Consider the following 19,703-nt stretch of genomic DNA (forward strand, 5'->3'; position numbering starts at 1 on the left):
CAAACTCCCAACACTCTCACCAACATGGTTGGTCTTTCTTGTGACCAGCCTCCATGACAAAATCATCCAGGGGCCTACAATGTGTCATTTCATGAGCTTAACAAAAGACAGTGTTTATCACTTGGGATAGTCCAAGGATTTAGACTCTTCCTCCCAGGAACAAAGACCAATCAAATTCTTTATTATATGACACCAATCTATCCCATCCCAGTCCCCAGACCTTTTCTAGCACCCTCAATTCTGTCAGGGGCACCACCAACCACTCTTAAGCCTGCCACACCTGAAAACCTCGAGTATTTGACTCTGCCTTTCCTATGCCCTTCTCAAGTAGGATAATTTCCTCTGGGTTGATTTTCTTCTCCAGGTTTCCTGGGTTCATCCTCTCTCCTCCATTTACATGACCACCATTATCACTTCCCTTCAGATTTCAAACCCTCGGGAGCCTAAGTTGTTGGTCCAACTTCTTGACTGATCTGCCTGTCCCCAGCTTCATTTACTTCAATCCATCTTGCTTGCAACTATCAGATCAATCGTCTTTAAACATCTAAGTAATTAGCTGTAATTTGTTCCTCTAAGCAGCTTGCACGAGAATCCTTTTTCTCTGTATAAGATCCCCTGTGACATCATGTTTCCTTGCCTTCTGCTCAAGGGAGAATAGGAAAACCACCAGAGTTCTAAACAGTCTCGAGGAAAATCAGGCAGTATGGTAACTGGAATGAGCACTGATTCTAGAGTCCAGAAGGACTGGGTTTGAATCCTGGCTCACCTTCAAGCTACAGATGCCTACATAGAGGCACTGTGTCGGGCAGAGATGTAAGGTACTCAGTACATAGACAATTATATGCAGAAAATCTAATTTGCAGTTTAAATGGGTACTTTTCACTTGTAGCACACATTTCTCAAAACCCTTCCTTTTTAAGGCGCTGTATTAATTTCCTATTGCTGCTGCAACCAATTATCACAAACAGTGGTTTAAACAACACATATTTATGTTCTTACAGTTCTGGAGGCCAGAAGTCCAAAGTGAGCCTCACTGGGCTAAAATCTGGGTGTTGGCAGGGCTGTGTTCACTCTGGATGCTCTGGGGTGGAACATGTGACCTTGTCTTTTCCAGCTCCGAGTGGCCCCTGGACTCCTTAGGTCCATTCTCCATCGTCAAAGCCAGCTGAGTCCGTCTCATGCTGCCATCTTTCTGTTTCTCTTTCTTCGGCCTCCTTCTTCCACAGGTAAGGAGCCATGTGATTGCATTGGGTCCACCTGGATGATCCAAGCTAATTCCCCATTTTAATGTCAGCTGATTAACAGTCTTAATTCCATCCGCACCCCTATTTCCCCCTTGTCATAAAAGGCAACATATTCAGGGGTCCCAGAGATTAGGATATGGACATCTTTGGAGGAGAGAGAACCTCATTCTGTCTCATGCCAAGTTCAGGTAACACACGATGTATAAAGCTTTCCCTGATAATCACATCTGTATTGTTCTCGTTCCTCTCGTCCAGGAAATTTCAATCTTGTCTGTACATGGGAGTCACCTATGGCACTTTAAAAACTATTGACATCTAAGTTCCATTCTTGAAGAATGTGGATTAAATTGCTCTAAGGTGCGACCTGAGCAAAGAACTTTTTACAAAGCCCCCAACCCCAATGATTCTAGTATATAGCCAAGACTGAGTAACACTGTTCCAGTAAATTTTTGTGTTTTCATCTTATCTGTCAATGTAGAAAGGAGATGTCCTCTGATGATTAAAAGGAAGACGGCAATCCAACCACCTGTATTCACATCTCTTGGCTATACTTCTAATTAGTGGTCAGGTCTTGAGCTATTGTGTTGTCGGAAAAGTCATGACGTATTTTTGCAATGAAAAACATAGAAAAAATGCGTCATGACTTTTCCGACAACACAATATTTAAGCAATCACTTGGTGCCTCCGTCTCTTCATTTGTAAATTGGGAAGAATAATAACATCTCACAGAGTTTCTGAGAAGACTAAATGATCTAATATACATAAAGGTCTTTAGTGTAGCACATGGCTCACAGTATGCTCCCGAACAATACTAGCTCTAATGGTGTTTTGTGGTCATTCTCACCTTATCTTTGAAGTTCACCTAGAAGCTTTGCCTGCACATCACCAACCCCTCTTTCTGTGGTTCTCAAAAAAACGCTTGTTATTTGATGGGTAGAAAATAAGCAAGTGTGGCCAAACCACATGATTGCAGCTCTTTGAGCCATAAATCTTATTTGATTTTATTTTTAGAAGAGTTTTGTCATATCTTCACTTCCCAAGTATTTTCAACAAGTGTACACTGGATGCAAATTAGAATCATGTTGGAAACTTTTAAAAAACATCAGGCCCAAGGCCTATGACCCCAGAGATATTAACTCATCTGGGGCCGGGCCATCAGTATCCTTTAGTTCTCCAGGCAATTATAATACACAGCAAGGGATGAGAATCTCAGACCTGGACTATATGTCTACACCTGTTGTATTCTGAGTACTTTTGATGAAGCTAATGGTTTATGCATGGGAATGCCATGGCAGGTCTATTTATTGGGAGAGAGTATAGTAAAGTAAGGAACAAGAGGAGTGGGGGAAAAAAATAGGAGAAGCCAGTAACAGAGGAAGAGAGTCTCATACACCCAAAAGGTATCTCTTGACCACTTGTTGGCACTCACTCTCTGTATCTATCTCAACTAGGTCTTTAAGGAGACATGCAGATCCTTGAACACAGTCCGATTAGAGGAGTGGAGATGCTGTGCCCTTCCCAGAGTATCTGTTCAAAATATATTTCAACAAACCTGAATCCAGTAGCAACACAGATTTGTTCTGGGGTTCCCCAGGTAGGCAGTATGGGAAGAGGTGTAAAAAAAGACTAAGCTGAATGTCTGGGGCTAGTCCTTAATTTCAGAGAGGAAATTCCTTGCTCATCCTGGGTGGTACACGGGTCATGACAGGGACTGCAAGGAACATGAGTCAGAGGAGACAATTACTCAAGAAAATTGCCTAATCTCCTGACTTCTGGTGGCAGAAAGAGGCTCTAAGTAACCTCAAGGTGACTCCCAGGCATGAAAACACCCACTAGTCAACAGTGTTGGGCAGGTGGCTATAGGACCCAGAACTTTTCCATCTGCTGTAGAAGAATCTGCAGCAAAAATTACGTCATAATGTACATTTACATATATTTTATAATTTATAAAATCCTTTCTCATGTATGACCTTATCTGATTTTGTTTTTTCAGGAGAAAAATAAAAACTTTCTAAGGTACATAGGTCCAATATCATCCCCATGCCTGAGGGGAAGAGTCGAGTCTCAGGCAGTGAGTGACTGAGTGATGGAGAAAACGACTTCTGATCCTATTATCCACTTTCTGAATTACTCTTTCTTTAGAAAAGTAGGATGAATCATGGAATAGATAATTATAAAATAAACTAAGTATTTAGTTTATAAATAAGTATTTAAAAATGACAAATTATCAAGGTGATAAAAATCAGCATCTGTAGGGCACCAGTAAAACTCCATCTAAGAAAACTTCACAGAAAAGGTGAGCTTGGTGGGGGGGGAGGGGGTTTTCATACTGAATCATGGCAAGTTCCACTGGGAAATAGAAATTGAATAGAAACAGTAGCTTTTATAAGCAAAAGATGTAGATATAGAGATAGAGATAATGTATATATATCTATATATAGATCTAGACATATGTATATCTATATCTATATCTGTATCTATATCTATATACAAACATACATACATACATACATATCTGGGAGGTCAAAAAAAGTATACACATTTTAAGAGCTGTTATCTATGCTCAAGGCGTAGTTTGCCATAATCAGAAGTGTCTGGACACTGATGGTCACCACTTGGAGCACCTCTTGTAATTGCAGAAGTCAAACGTGACTTGTATTCATCTTTTGTTATTGATATATATTGAGTATTACAATTAATACAGTTTTTTCCTTTCTTAAAATATCACTACACATATACTACTTTTGGAGTGAAAATGAAGTCTCATTTGCCAAACGTTACTAGAATAAAAGACACTGTATTAATACTAGCTAGATTGTTAAATATCTGAATAGCAGAACAACGCAAGATTCTTGCCACGCATTAACAATCTAATCCTAACCACTGCCCTACAACATAGGTAAACAGTACAAGGTAATGCTTGGTTTATGCATAAGGAGAATGAGGCCCCCCAGGCCAGTGTCTCATGGCTGGTGGAGGACACAGCCATGATTCAGACCCAGGTCTCTCTGACTCTGAGCTCAGGCTTTTTCCGCTGCTCCACGCCATCTCCTGAAAGCCCATAATTAAGCAAAATAATATACTCTTTACAAATGAAAAGATCTCATGCATGAAAGTGACGAGACGGCTTTCGGTTGATGGGCTTCCAAATATGCGACGGGTCCTTTTTCTGGAAACCGCATTTGGCATACGGGGCCTCAAGTCCAGACAGTGTTGATGACAGAACTCAAGGTCTCCGTGGATGTTGGCCTGGAGCCTGAAATGGCTCCGAGCCCTCCCATCCTGGCATTCCCCTGCACCCCCTTCAGCCAAGCCCAGGCGGCCCACAGGACTTGCAAGTGGGTAAGGTGACAACGCTTGTGGGGTTGGGAACAAGGGACATTGTGATCTCCTTCTCCATCCCAGGGACTATTTCCACTGCTCTCGCTCTCTCTGGAGCTTATTCTCGGCTCCATAAAACCCCATGCTTGTTTGTTTTGCTTTAAGCCTTAAAAAAGGATGCCTAGCAGCTGTTCGAGTCTTTTATGAAATTAATTGTCAGCACTGAGAACAATCCAAAGGGCTGCTGGAAAGCAGTGACACTCTGCAAGGTGGTGCCTGAGACCAGATTTTAAGTAGGGTCTGTCTTTTCTCCCTCCCTGCCCTCATTCCCACCTTGTTTGAGTCAAGGGGCATCTGCCTCAAGTCTAAGCCAGTCAACAGTATGCCCCAGGGTTCCCATCACACCCAACAGGTTTACCTGTGAGTCCTGGTGATTGTGCAGCTGTGGTTTCTCTATGTGTCGCCATCTTCTCTCAGTCTTTCGTTGCCCCATGCCTCATCTTCCTTGAGATCTTATCTTTTTCCTACCAGGGTTTAGTTTCTGTCAAAAGGAAGCAATACAAAGTAGAGAAATGGGGTATTGAAATTAAAGAACTCAGTCTGAGTTTAATTCCCTCTTTTCTTACTCAGCTGATGGGGTAATTATGGACTGGCCACCTAGCTGTCAGACTGTCCTTTTCTCATATATACATCAGAGATCACATAATACTTGCCCTATTTATCTCAAAGACCTAGAGGAAGGATCAGAAAAAAAAAAGAGTACATGAAAAAGAACTCAGGAAAATATAATGTAAATATTAGTTTATTCACTTGCCACTTCTGGAACTAAAGAATGAGTTCTCACCCAGATCCCTGTCAAAGGGGGGAGGCAGACCTGGAAGGGAATAATTAATTATGTGTTGCAATGTGATGGAGGGATGTGCAGAGACTCATGGGGGCCTGGAGGAGTGAGACTGGCTGAATGTCTGGGGAGATGGGGTGCCAGCTAGGCTCTGAAAGAACCCACAGAGGAAGTCAGACTTGAGCTGAACCATAAAAGTTGAATGGGCGTTTTGAAGAAAACAAAGGAGAAAGGGCATCACAGAAAGAACGACGGGCACCTATGAAGAGCCTCTTATGCTAATAAAAAACTTGTCTCCAAAGTACTGGGGGCGAGGGGGAGCAACAATAGCTTTAAGCAGGAAGTGAAATAATAAGAAGTATATTGTGTAAAGATCACTTTAGAGACAGTGGAGCAAGGCAAACAAGATAAAAAGTATTTGTTGTTATTATTATTATTAGGGGTTACCACTCATGTGAGTCTAAGTAGAGATTGAGTATGGATTGAGCCAAGAGCTCAGTTATCCTCTGCACAAAGGAAAGAGAGTGAGTCCTGCAGCAAGACTGGGAAGGAGACAGAGACATGGGCCTTCAGTACGAGGTAAGGTGACATCCCTGAGTAGGATAAAGGCTCTTTGAAGGGAGTGGCGATTCCTACCACCAGTAACCCTAAGAAGGAGATGATACTGGAAAACAACATGGACCCCAAGATGACAAAACGCACCTCTGAGTCTGGACTCAAAGGAGTCTCGATAAGTCCAAGAACATTCTTTTGATGTGTGGGAAAAATGTCTTCTGACACAGAAAGTCCTGTAGGCATGCAAGCAGGTCCCTGAAAGGGACCCCAGAAGAATACCCTTGAGCCAATTATGTCTGAGAGTCCCCACGTTAAATAGCCATTTGAATTCCTTTCTCTTATCCCTGAGCCATCAGCCATGTCATGGAAACCTTTTTATCTAACTGGTCTCTGATGTGCTACAGTGAAATAAAAATGAGGCTGGCCCAGGCTAGGACCATCATAATAAAGAGAAAAGCAGTGAGAAGAATGGTTAACATTCATTGAGCATTTTCTTGTGCCAGGAATGAAGTGTTAGGAGCGTAAGTGGCTATCTTATTTTCTCAACAATTTTGAGAATATAGAACTCTACTTAACCTCACATAGGTAAGGAACCTAAGGTTTAGAGTGCTTAAATAACTTGCCCAGTTCACACAGCTGATGGGTGGCATTCTCTCTCCAGAGGTAATTCTCTTAGCTGCTACCTTGGACTATCTCGTCACTTAGATTCACAAGGGGGTGGCAGCTTTGGTCCAGACAAGCAGTGGCCACACCTGTGCAGGAGTGGATGCCAAGGACACTGGAAGTGCCCTGGGGAGCTGTCTGAGATAGAGAAGTCATTGTGGGGTCCATTGCTGAATGATGGAAGAAATGAAAGCAAAAAACCCACACAAACATTGGGGACAATGGGAGACGTGGCCTAGGGCTTCTCTAAAGAACCATTAGAGAAGTGACGGGACCTCAAAATGAAGACCAAGCTCCGGCTCGTAGTAATGAATGGCACCATGACAGCAGACATTAGCCTGACCCATGTGGCTGTCTTTATGCCTACAAGGGGGCCCTAGGGACATCCAGATTGCCATGATGTGACAATGAGTATGTGAAAGGGAACAGAGAAAGAGGAAAATATCCAGAAGTTAGAAACCAGCCCAACATCAAATCGCAAACTTGAAAATTTCTGAGAAAAGACTCTATTCTATGTAGGCCTAAACAAATTACAGGCTGATTGCATGCTGTTTTTACAGCCCTCAGGCTTTATTTATTTGTTGTTTTATTATCAACTCCACTGTTACTAATGGATTTCCTTGTGGAATTCTGGACTTGGCAGCACGAGGAAGAAACTGGCAGCAGCATCAGACATTTCCTTAAAGTCAAATAATATTAATGTCTACTCAAGGGGCCTCAAAGACCTGCCTTTGAAACAAGTACCGAAGGAGCTACATCAGGTCTCGACCAAGGGATCCCAGTCGCTCCTGGTGAAGTCTCCGCGTTCCCAAAATCCCTGCAGAAAATCCCACAGTTCATGGATGATCTCACCACCAGAACTTTGCCAAATAAGGTGACCAAATGTTAAGCTCCCTGCCACTCAAAACGTGGAAATCTGTATCACCCTCAGCAGCAGAAGCATCTGGAAGTTTGTCAGAAATGCAAACTCTCAGGCCCCGCTCTAGACATAATGAACCAGAATCTCCATTTAATAAGACCCCCCGGGTGATCTGTGTGTATGTTAAAATTAAGGAGCACAGCTTAAGAGTGCTTGAGATCTGAGTCTCAGGCACTGCGTAGGATAGAGGAGCCATGCTGCAACATTCACTCGAGGATGGGTTTGTGCCTCTCAGTTAATTAATAAATCCACTAACTACTGACCTCTCAACATGTGTCCTTCACTCTGCTAAGCATTACTGGTGATATTAATATATTTTTAAAAAGTCAAGATGTGATCCCCATTGAGAGCATGCTTACAATTCTGTTGGAGAAAGAGACTATACATATGCTCAGAATGACCTTTCGGAAAAGTAAATCAGACCTCATCACTGCCTGGCATAAAATACCAGCGTTCCTCAGCGACAGCTGCATGAAGTCTAGGCTTCGGCAGAGCAGACGGAGCCTTTCAACAGTTTGGCACACACCTTCCTTCCAGCCTTACCCACAATGCTTTGCTCCCAACACACTGAACTTGAAGGTCCTTGATGGTGCAGAGCTCGCTGCCTTCTCCATGCCTTGCTCTTGCAGAGCGACTGCTCCTTTCTGCCCGTCTCCTTTGCACGAGAACTCCATTTAATTCTTCAGACTTCAACTCATCATCATCTTGCTCAGGAAGCTTTTGTTTGGCTTCAGGTTCAAGAGAATTGTTGCCTCTCTAGTATTTTTCCTTTGCAAATTCTGTTTATCTCCTAGGGACAAAGAAAGCCAGTAAATGTCTGGTTAAAAGAAATAAAAATGGTATATGAATGCAATCGATGAGTGTCACAGTCTCTGTGTCACACATACCTAAAAGCCTTGTCCCAGGATAGAAATGCCCCAATCATTCTCGACAGGGCTTCTCTCACAGATCATCTGACGTGCCTGCTAAGCCCTGTGCTATCTGGAGGTTCAGTCCTATGCTTGGGAGGTCCTCCCGTGCCCCCTTCACTTAGGAGACGCCTATGCATCCTTCAGATCTCATCTCAAATGCAACATCCTCTAAAAAGCTTCCTTCCCTCTCCAAGAGTGAGTCGGACCTTCCCAACTCTGTGTTCCAAGGTCACTTTGTACCTATCTCTATGAAAGATCTTATCTGGCTGATAGTGTCTCTTTGCTTGCCTGTCTCTCCCACCTGACTGACTTGCAGTGTTTCTAGGACAGAGACCTGTCTTCTAAGGCAGGAATAGGACTGCTGCTGTTTTATTCATGTCCGTCTCGGTGTTCCGCAAACGTCTGGCACAAAACAGACAAGCGCTTCCCAACCCCTGGCTAATTAATCATCAGAGCCAATCACATGTCACTTAAAAATCCATATGCCTGTGTTTAATCCCAAAACATCCAGCTTCGCTAAGTCTAGGGTAGAGTCCAAGCATTTGTTGCTGCCCAGGTAATTCTGAAGAGCAACCAAGACTCAGAAACCCTGCACAGGTCCTTAGTAAAGTATGTTAGTGAAGGAAACATCCATCTTCTGCCCCTGCACATGACCCATTGCTTTTCAAGATAATGCTCAAGTACCTCCTTGACCTATTGTGCTTGACTGGATTGCCTTGGTTCTTTCTGGCTGGATACACCTTATACCTACCACATGCTGACATCACTGCAATGATAGGAAGCAGTATATACACTTACGGGCTCAACTGTGTGTGTGTGACCATCTCCATATATGTAATATAATAGGAGACAGAGAAGAGCATGATGGATGTGTGATGGGGGTAGAATAATGGTAGAGATCTTTCAAGCAGACCTAGTCTTCCCTTGCCCACTGTTCCCAAGATATCACGCCCATACCTCTACAACATTACACCTTAACTTTTCTGGAGTGCACATATCTGTGCTCTAACTAGATTGTGTGTCCCAGCTAGACTCCTTGAAGGCAGGGCCATGCTGTAATCTCAAATCCTATCCCAGTGCCTGCTACAGAATAAGTGATCAATAAGTGTTTAAAATTGAATGATTCCATTCAAACTGACTGAATGAATAAATGAGTGAATGAGAGAATAGGTGGAAAGGAGGAAGAAAGACATCCTTACAGGTGTGGTGATTAGGAATCCAGGTGTTCATAGGTCTAGAGAAGAGAATGAGCTTGGTACATGCACAAGGAAAGGATTTGTCGAGCAGCTGGGTTAGCTCAGTTGGTTAGAGTGCAGTGCTCATAACACCAAGGTTGCCAGTTCGATCCCCACATGGGCCACTGAGATGCGCCTTCCACAATTAGATTGAAACAACTACTTGACTTGGAGCTGATGGGTCCTGGAAAAACACACTGTTCCCCAATAATAAAAAAGAAAGAAAGAAAGAAGGAAGTAAGAAAGGACAGAAGGAAGGAAGGAAGGAAGGAAGGAAGGAAGGAAGGAAGGAAGGAAGGAGGGAAGGAAGGAAAGAAGGAAGGAAAGAAGGAGGGAAGGAAGGAAAGAAAGAAAGAAGGAAGGAAAGAAAGAAGGAAGGAAAGAAAGAAAAGAAAAGGATTTGTGATGATATTGGCTCCACTTGGGACAAAGTTGAAGGCCCACAACCCTTTCTGGTGGGATTTCTAATAATGGATTCTTGAAGGAGGATGCTCTCTTGGAAATCAAGGTAGCATAATTCCTAACTCTGCCACAGAATTACTATGTCACTATCAATAAAGGGAAGAAGGAAAATGACAGGAAATATTCATTTAGTATCAATTTTGTGCCTGGTGCTTACATACGCTATCTCCCTGAATCACAACAACAGCTTCTTATATATACTATTACTACCACTTTCTGGCTGATGGTAAATAAAGTAAGAGAGTTTAAATGACTCTTAATTAATCACCTGTGCTTTTCCCTGCATGCTTTGCTGCTTTCATTCACTTAAACCATCTGGGTCTCAGTTTCTGTACTTGAAAATGAATGGGTTGTGCTAGATTATGCGTTATTGATTTTAGTTCTAAAATCAATGGGCTTATCCTTGTAGTGGGGTTTCTCAACCTTAAGGCAACTTCCCTCGAAGCCCATCTATTACTTAGCACAGTACTATATGCACTGTTCAATAATTGCTTACTGAATGTGAGAAGTGAGTTTAATTGTCTGAGAAGCTCTGGGAGATGAAGACAATATAACACTTTGCTCTCATTAAAAAGGTTTGCTCACACATCCTGAACACACCTTGCATATTCCTGTTTCATAAGTGAAGAACACTTTTGCCTGTGACTTGCCCTCCACTTATCAAAATTCCACTCTGTGTTCAAAGCCCAACTCAATTCTCCTTCTCCATGCAGGCCTCTCTGGCTGCCAATGGTAAGGAGAACGGGATTTTTCCAGTTGATGTAGAGAGAAGAGTACAATGGATGACGGGAGGTAACCTCTGTGTCCAATATATTTCCTCATGGGGATTTAAAGCAAGAATGGTCCCAAATTGCTCTTCCCAAGAACCTCTAGGACTCAAAGGACCCCATTGCCTTCAAAATAAAATGACTAAATATACATCCCCTCAAGCTTTTATGATTCTTCACAGACTTTTTATAACCAACTTCTGCACTGATGTCACATACCATTAAATCTGCACGCACCCAGTGAGGAATCACTCTACCTTGATTTCCAAGAGAGCTCCCTCCCACACAGCACAGCAACCCATTGTTAGAAATCCCATGAGAAGAGAGCACAATGGACTCCCTCACATGGAAGATGTCCCTCTGCCTGGGACAGCAGTGGAAGATTACTGAAGACGGCTGACCTTCTTCATTGCATCTTTGCCTGAGGAGACGCTGATGAGGGCCCGGTCACTATTCGTGCAAGCAGAACCAACTGCCTTATGTAAACATTTCTTCTTTTTAATGAATCTTTGTTCATTCTTTGCAAAACAAGATGGACTTAGCATTATCTAGCCAAAACCACAAAATTAAAGGGTTTACTTCCATGTATACACACATATTACGATCTCTGAGATGCAACACAGTTGACTAAGGGATATGTGATACATACCTGATCACTGTGCTATCTGAATCATCATGAAGTACTGCTCCTGGGGTTGTTGTTTTTTTTTAAATCATATAACAGGTTTCTGCCCTTTGATGGTTATCATTAAACATTTGCTCACTCTTGTATTCCTGACACCTGGCACAGTGACAACACGAGTCATTCAGTAAATATTTGTTGACTGAATCCAACAATCAACCGATTCATCTCTATTTTTTTCCTTTCTTTCTCCCCGAATAGGTCTCTGAAAAAAATGTGTCATTGATAGAATAAACACATTAATTTGACACTGGAAAATCTGAGTCATCAAATGGAAGAAACCTGTGTCCTCCGTGCTTAGCTAATGGTTCTGTAGTTATACTTGCGATTTATTTGTTTTTACATGCCTGCCTCCTTCCTCTGCTGCACATGTGTTTTCTAAGGGAGGTGACTTTCTTGCTCATCTTTGTATCATCAACGTTTATTATTGTGCCGCGTACATAATAAGTTTCGTAGATGTTTATTAAAAGATGGCTGTGCCTACGATGGCTTCCTGCTTCCTCCGCATCCCTAGCCTAGTTTGCTGTTGAATTTTTAGCTGCTTCTCTGTTGTATTCAGACAGGCAGTTGGTGGGAAAATTCAAAGTAGATTCCTCTTACAAAAAGTAGAGACTCCTGAAAGAAATTATCTTTTAAGAAAATGCTTTTAAAATCGCAAAATTGTAATGCTTGGAGGAACCTCACAGATCTTTCCAATGTAAATAATATATTGAGATTCCTGCCTAGCAATAATTAGAAATTGGTATATCTTTTTTAGAAAGAATATAAATGATATATTTTTAAAAATGAAGACAGGAAAAATATAGGAACACTCATTACACAGGAGAAATTAGAACACAAGGAATCAACAGACAGAAAAATTTTCATGCACGCATTGGTAGAGGTTATGGGAGTATAAGTGCTCTCATGCTCTTTCGAAAAGACTGCCAACTGGTGACACCACCCTGAAGAGCCATCTGGCCTTACTGGCTGTAGATGCATTTCTCATGGAACCCAATACCAAGTCTATATATTCCCTCTACAAATATTACATTTACACAAGTATATTCACTGCTGCCATATTGGTAAGATCAAAAGATTGTAAACAATATTGTTTCCAATCCTCCACTGAAATTTTTTTCTTCCTGTATTGTCTTGGGCATTTTCAAGTTGGTCTCTGAGTTTCTGGGACTGCTGCAGATCTGTGTCTACTTTCTATTGTTTCTGTTAATTTTTCTTCAGGTTGTCATGCCTCTTCATGTGCCTGTTGTTTGGTTGGTTTTGGTCGTTGGGACTTAGGTTTGTAAACATGATGTGAAGGCAAGTGTGTTGTTTTCTTTTCCAGAGAAGGTTTATCTTAGCTTCTATCAAGAGAATTAGCATATGACTCAAAATCCCTCTCCTGGGTATCCAACCCAAAAAGTCTGAAAACATTTATCCATAAAGATATATGTGCTCCAATGTTCATTGTAGCTTTATTTATGGTGGACAAGACATGGAAACAACCAAAGTGTCCTTCAATAGATGATTGGATAAAGAAGATCTGGTATATATACACAGTGGAATGTTATTCTGCCATAAGAAAAGGTGAAATAGTGTCATTTGTGACAACATGGATGGATCTTGAGATTATTATGCTCAGTGAAGTAAGTCACACAGAAAAAGTTGAGAACCATATGATTTCACTGATATGTGTGATATAAAACTGAAAGCAACAAAGGAACAAAGCAAAGAAATAAAAACTGATAGACACACACAATAGTGGTTATCAGAGGGTAAGGGGGGAGAGGAGGGTAGTAGATGAGGGTAAACAGGATCAAACATATGGTGATGGAAGGAGAACTGACTCTGGGTGGTGAACACACAGTGTGATATGTAGATGATGTATTACAGAATTGTACACTTGAAACCTATGTAACTTGACTAACCATTGTCACCCCAATAAACTTTAATTAAAAAAAAAGAGCTATTAGCAATCTTGGGTCATCTCAATGCAGTTTCAGGAATTAAGAGAATGTGGCCAGTCCCTTTTGAGAGCTTATCATGTGGGATTTATTTGTACTTCTAGGGTTCATCCCTTTGGAGTGTCAGCGCAAAGTTGAGGGGGTCACCAGTGCTTCCCTTCCTTGAAGGGTCCATGGTTACTTTGGTTCTATGAGGCTTTCACAAAGTCCTTCTCAGCCTTCTAATTGCCCAGGTAAAAAGCAGCCTCAAATTCTGTGCTCATAGTCCTGGGTTTCCACTGCCCTTGGCTCCTGGCCAAGTAATTCCTCACTCTCTTTTTAGCCCTTTATTTTTAGGCAGGCATTTAAAAAAAATTATCTAGCTTTTCTAGTTGTCCTAATGGGAGTTTGTTCCATACTATCTTTTCTATCATGACCAGGTACAAAATTCTGAAAAACCCTCCATGTCCATCAATCAATAAATCATGGTACATTTATACAATAGGACATTATTCAGCCATAGAGAAGATATTCTTTAAGTGCTAATATAGAACAATCTTTAAGATATATTGTTTAGTGAGAAAACAAGAAACAGAGCATTGGACATGCTATCATTTAGGCATAAGATATCTCGAGAAGGATTCAAAATAATTCAATACTCTGATGGTTTTGGGCTTGGGAAAGTGTATAGCCAAAGCATAGAAGTGAGGAGAAAACTCTCCACTATTCATCATTTTGTACATTTGGATTTTGAACCAGGTAATCTATTATTTGTTCAATATAAAAGCAAACAAACAATACATTACTTTTAAAAATGGGTAAAACTATGAGCATGAACATGTTCATCACTGTGGTATTTATAATAGTATATAATTGAAAGCAACCTAAATGTTCTACTGTAAGGAAATGAATAATTAAGTCAGGTGCAAATGATGGCATATTCTGTGATGATGTTAAAAATAAAAACGAATGTTATGTAGAAACATGTATTTAGTACTCTTATATTGTTATATAATAAATTACCTCAAACTTAGCAGTTTAAAACTTCATTATTCCCTCATAGTTCTTTAGATCAGAAGACCCACATGGTGTAGGTTCTCTGCTCAAGCTCTTGCAAGGCTGAAATAAAGTTGTCAGCTGGGCTGAATTCCCAGCTTAGAATTCTGTCTCAGTGAAAAATGTGTATGTTACAGAAAGAAAACAACATGGCCCTTAAACATATGCAAAGGTATTCAATCTTACCACCAACAGAAATTACAGTAAGGTACCCTTTTCATCTGTCAGAGAAAAAAAAGTTTTAAAAATTTGGTAATACACTGGGTTGTCAAAGGTGTATAGAGACAGCCTCTTTCTTACATTATTCAAACTTACATGAAAGTGTGGCATATGGCAATTTGTATGCACTCTGATAACAACCACGTTACAGTACATGTACATAAAAGAGGTTACAAGGGAGAGTTCAAAAATCTTAATAGTTACATGAAAGCATTGGTGTGACTTAATTTTTCCTTAATTTTGAGATTTTTAAGTAAGGTTACTATTTTCTTGCATCATTAAAATTATGTTTATTAAAAGAAAAAGAACAGCCACTTTTCTACCTCTTCTATCATCGCACAAAGAAATGAGTAGATTTATTGCCATGCCCCAAATCATTGTTATTTGCTGATATTGCTAAGATCAGGACACAGGTCTCCAGTCCCGGGTACTTTATGTGCTATGCTATTCAGCCTCTTGTTGGAAAACTCTAGGCATGTGAGAGCATGACAGTGTTGTAATGCCTGTCACCTACTGAGTTCTCATTACTTTCTAGGTATATTATATGTGTGTTAACCCTCACAACAGTCCTATAGGATAAGTATTGTTTCATAGTCTCCCCGGGTGTTTAGTCCCAGCTCTGCTCCAGACAAACTGAGAGGCTTGACAAGGTTCCACAACTCCTTGCTCAGTTTCTTCTTTTGCAAAATGGAGTAAGAGCTGTCCCTAAGACGTGGCAGATACCACTGATATCCTGCCTATATGCTGTCAGCACATAACCACATCCTGGCATGCACCGCCCAACTTCCAACGACCAGCGCCTTGGACTTATGGCCTGAGGTTTTCCTCTGACCGGGAAACCCCTTCTGTTCATATGTGGGAAAGACTGAAGGTTCTGGGGAAATGAATGACCCCAAGCCTTCCTCCGCCAGTCCTCAACCAACGAGTAACGGGAATGCATTGGATAGTCACTGAGCTCCTCATCCCCTGGACAAAACAACGGAGGTGTGTTTCTCTACAGTCTCCAATTGTTCTCTAGTAGGGTTAAGTTCCATTTACCATTGACATATACTCTTTTTAAAAAAAATAAAAGCATTTAACATGAGCTCTACCCTTTAAACAAATTTTTAAATGTACAATATAGCATTGTTAATGGTAGGCACAAGGTTGTACAACAGATCTTCAGTACTTACTCATCTTGTATAGCTGAAGCTTCATACCCATCAATTGACTCCCTGTTTCTACCGCCCTTCAGTTCTGGCAATCATTATTCTACTGTCTGCTTCTATGAGCTCGGCTATGTTAGATACCCCATATAAGTACAATCATAAAGTATTTGTTCTCTATGTGGGGCTTATTGCACTTAGCATGAAGTCCTCTAGGTTCACCAATGTTGTCATATGTTGCAGAATTCTCTTCCCTTTTAAGGTTGAATGATGTTTCATTTTATAAATATATATGCACCCACCTGTCATTGATATTTAGGTTTCTTCCACATCTTGACAATTGTGACTAGTGCTGCAATGAACATGGGAATGCAAATATCTCTTCGAGATCATGATTATAATTCTTTTGGATAAAGAACCAGAAGTGGGATTGTTGTATCACCTGGTAGTTGTATCTGACTTTTTGAGGAACTTCCATAGTGGCTGTACCAAATTACATTTCCACCAACAGTATGCTAGGATTCCCTTTCCTCCACATCCTCTCCAACGTTGCTGTCACTTGTCTTTTTTATAAAAGCCGTTCCAACAGGTGTGAGGTGATATCTTATTGTGGTTTTGATTTACATTCCCCTAAGGGTTGGTGATGTTGAGCATCTTCTCACATATGTGTTGGCCATTTGTATGTCTTCTTTGAAAAAAATGTCTAATCAGGTCCTCTACTCATTTTTTGAATTTTTGTTATTGACTTGTATGAGTTCCTTGTATATTTTGGATGTTAACTCCTTATCATATATGTGGTTTGCAAATAGCATCTCCCATCCATAGGTTGCCTTTTTGTTTTGTTGATGGATTCTTTTGCTGTGCAGAATCTTTGTAGTCTAATGTAGGCCTGCTTGTTGATTTTTGCTTTTGTTGTTCATACTTTTGGTGTCATACCCCCGAAAATCATTGCCAAGACCAATGTCAAGGGCTTACCCCTATGTTTTCTTCTAGTGTTATGGTCTCAGATCTCACATTTAAGTCTTTAATACATCTTGAGTAAATTTTTGTGAATGGTGTAAGATAGGAGTCCAATTTCATTGTTTTGCATGTGAATATCCATCTTTCCCAATACCATTTGTTAAAGACTACCCTTTCCCCACTGTGTATTCTTAGCACCCTAGTCAAAGATCAGTTATGAGCTTATTTATAAATGCTCTATTCTACTCTATTAGCCTATATGTCTATCTTTATACTAGTAATATATTATTTTAATTCCTGTAGTTAAAAAAAAAAATATATATATATATATATATATATTTTTTTTTTTTAAGGATTTTTATTGGGGAATTGGGGGATGGGAACAGTGCTGGGGAATTGGGGGAAGGGGAACAGACAAGGTGCTGTCCTTTTGTTCTTCAGTCTACTTGTGGAGGACGTTGCTTCACTGGCCTAAGTTGGCACCATCATTGTGCTCTTCCCGGACGAGGCAGATCTGTCACTGGCTTCTGGACGGCTGCTCACATTGGCTGCTGGCTACACACAGTAGCCCATGGCAACCCACTGCCACAGGGGCTGCAGCCTACGCCACTGCCGGCGACTCACAGCAGTCCAGCTCCAAGTTGAGCTTTGTTCAGCATCTTAGCTGTAGAGGGCAGTGTCACTGGCCCTCATATGTGGGATCCGAACCTGGGCCCTCTGGCGTCCCAAACCAGCTCTTAACCAACATGCCACTCGGCCGGTCCTAAATATATTTTGATATCAGTAAGTATGAAGCCTCCAGCTTTGTTTTTCTTTCTCAAGATTGTTTTGGATATGTGAGATCTTTTGTGGTTCCATATGAATTTTAGAATTCTGTTTTTAATTTCTGTAAATAATACATTGGCCTTTGGATAGAAATTGCATTGATCTGTAGATTGCTTTGGGTAATATGGACATTTTAACAATATCAAGTATTCCAATCCATGAACATGAGGTGTCTTTCCATTTGTTTGTGTCTCCTTTAATTTCTTTCATCAATATTTTATAGTTTTCAGTATACAAGTCTTTCACTTCATCAGTTAAGTTTATTTCTCAATATTTTTTGATGCTATTTTAAGTAGGGTTGTTTTCAGATAGTTCATTGTTAGTATTTAAAAATGTAATTAATTTTTGTATGTTGATTTTGTATCCTACAACTTTACTAAATTTGCTCATGAGTACTAACAGATTTTTGTTAAGCCTCTAGGTTTGCTAATAACAAGGTCATGTCATTAGCAAACAGAGATCATTTTACTTCTTATTTGATTTGGATGCATTTATTTATTTTTCTTACCTAATTACTCTGGCTAGGACTTCCAGTACTATGTTGAATAAAAGTGTCAAGAGTAGGCATCCTTGCCTTGTTTCTAATCTTAGACAAATAGCTTTTGGTGTGGCTTTGGTATCAGGGCAATGCTGGCCTCATTAAATTAGTTTGGAAGTGTTCCCCCCTCTTCGATTTTTTGGAACATTTTTGGTAAGGATTGACAGTAATTCTTCTTTAAATGTTTGGTAGAATTCACCGATGAAGCCATCTGGTCCTGGGCTTGTATTTGTTTAGAGATTTTGATTTTTGCTTCAATTTCTTTGCTAGTTACAGGTCTGTTCAGATTTTTTATTCCTTCGTCATTTGGTCTAGTAGTCTGCCTGTTTCTAGGAATTTATCCGTTTCTTATAGGTTATCCAATTTGTTGGTGCATATTGTTCGTAGTAGCCTGGGATCTGGGTTTCATTTGCCCTCTTCTGACCTGGGTAGAAAGATTATGGTAGCTGCTAGTTCAAACCACCATCTTTGCTCTCACTGGCCCTCGGTGGCAATAGTATGCTGGATCCTGTTGGTGCTCCAAGACAGGGATTATGGTGAGAGAGTGTCTAGAATTTCCCTACTGACCTCAATGTGCTTAGTTTCACACTTGTCCAGTGTGTTACAGGAGGCTCTCAACTAATTCCTGGATTTCTGATGCAGGAAATTTTTTTCGTGTTTTGTTGTTAAATTGGTGTGTTTCAAAAGGAATGGAGAGTCCTGAGCTTTCTATTCTGACATCTTACTAACATCACTCTGATAATCAACATTTTATTGTTTTTGTCCTTGAATGTTTATCTCAGGAATTCTGGGAATGCAAATTAAGATTTATTGTGACCGCTAAAGTTGGTGATGAATATAAAGCACTCAATACAGTATAGACCTCAACAGAAGTTAGCCATTTTTTATTATTTTCATTTCTTTTTTCTTCTTTGATGTACTCTTGGAAACTTAACAGAAGATTTCCCTCACAAATTAGCTTTTACGTAAGCAAATATATTCCAAGAATATAAGATGGCTCTAAAATTTTATGGGTAACAATAAGAAGACAAGAAGGAAATCAAAGTTATCCATGACTAGTTGAATTGCATAAAACTGCATAAAATTGGGAAGTTTTATTCAGTGTTTTTGGGCCAATCTGAATGATGGATATTGACACACTTAATTCAACATATATGCATTGAGCATACTCTTTTGCATATAATAGGGGCTTAATACCTACTTGGAAAAAAATGAAGTAGAAGTAGATTTAAATGTGTAGATTTCAATTATCCTTGCTGGAATTGTTCCACCTTAACTTCTACCAAGAGCCATTCTGCCTCTGCTTACAGATGTAATAAAAAAGAATTTGTTCCTTAAAGTAGAAATAAAATTGACTATAAAAAATCAGAGTCCATGCTATTATTACCCACTCGTAACAGAGCTGTGCTTTTAAAAACTGCAAAGGCTGCCTTTTCCC

The 19,703-nt window shown here is 40.4% G+C and overlaps 1 pseudogene; it reads left to right on the top strand.

The window, feature by feature from the left end:
• The first annotated feature begins 4,460 nt into the window (after positions 1-4,460).
• The window catches only part of LOC109382527 (CWF19-like protein 1), a 41,755-nt pseudogene continuing 26,512 nt past the window's right edge, over positions 4,461-19,703 (top strand).

This window comes from Hipposideros armiger, unplaced genomic scaffold (assembly GCF_001890085.2).
Source record: "Hipposideros armiger isolate ML-2016 unplaced genomic scaffold, ASM189008v1 scaffold_65, whole genome shotgun sequence".
In the NCBI taxonomy this organism is placed as follows: Eukaryota; Metazoa; Chordata; class Mammalia; order Chiroptera; family Hipposideridae; genus Hipposideros; species Hipposideros armiger.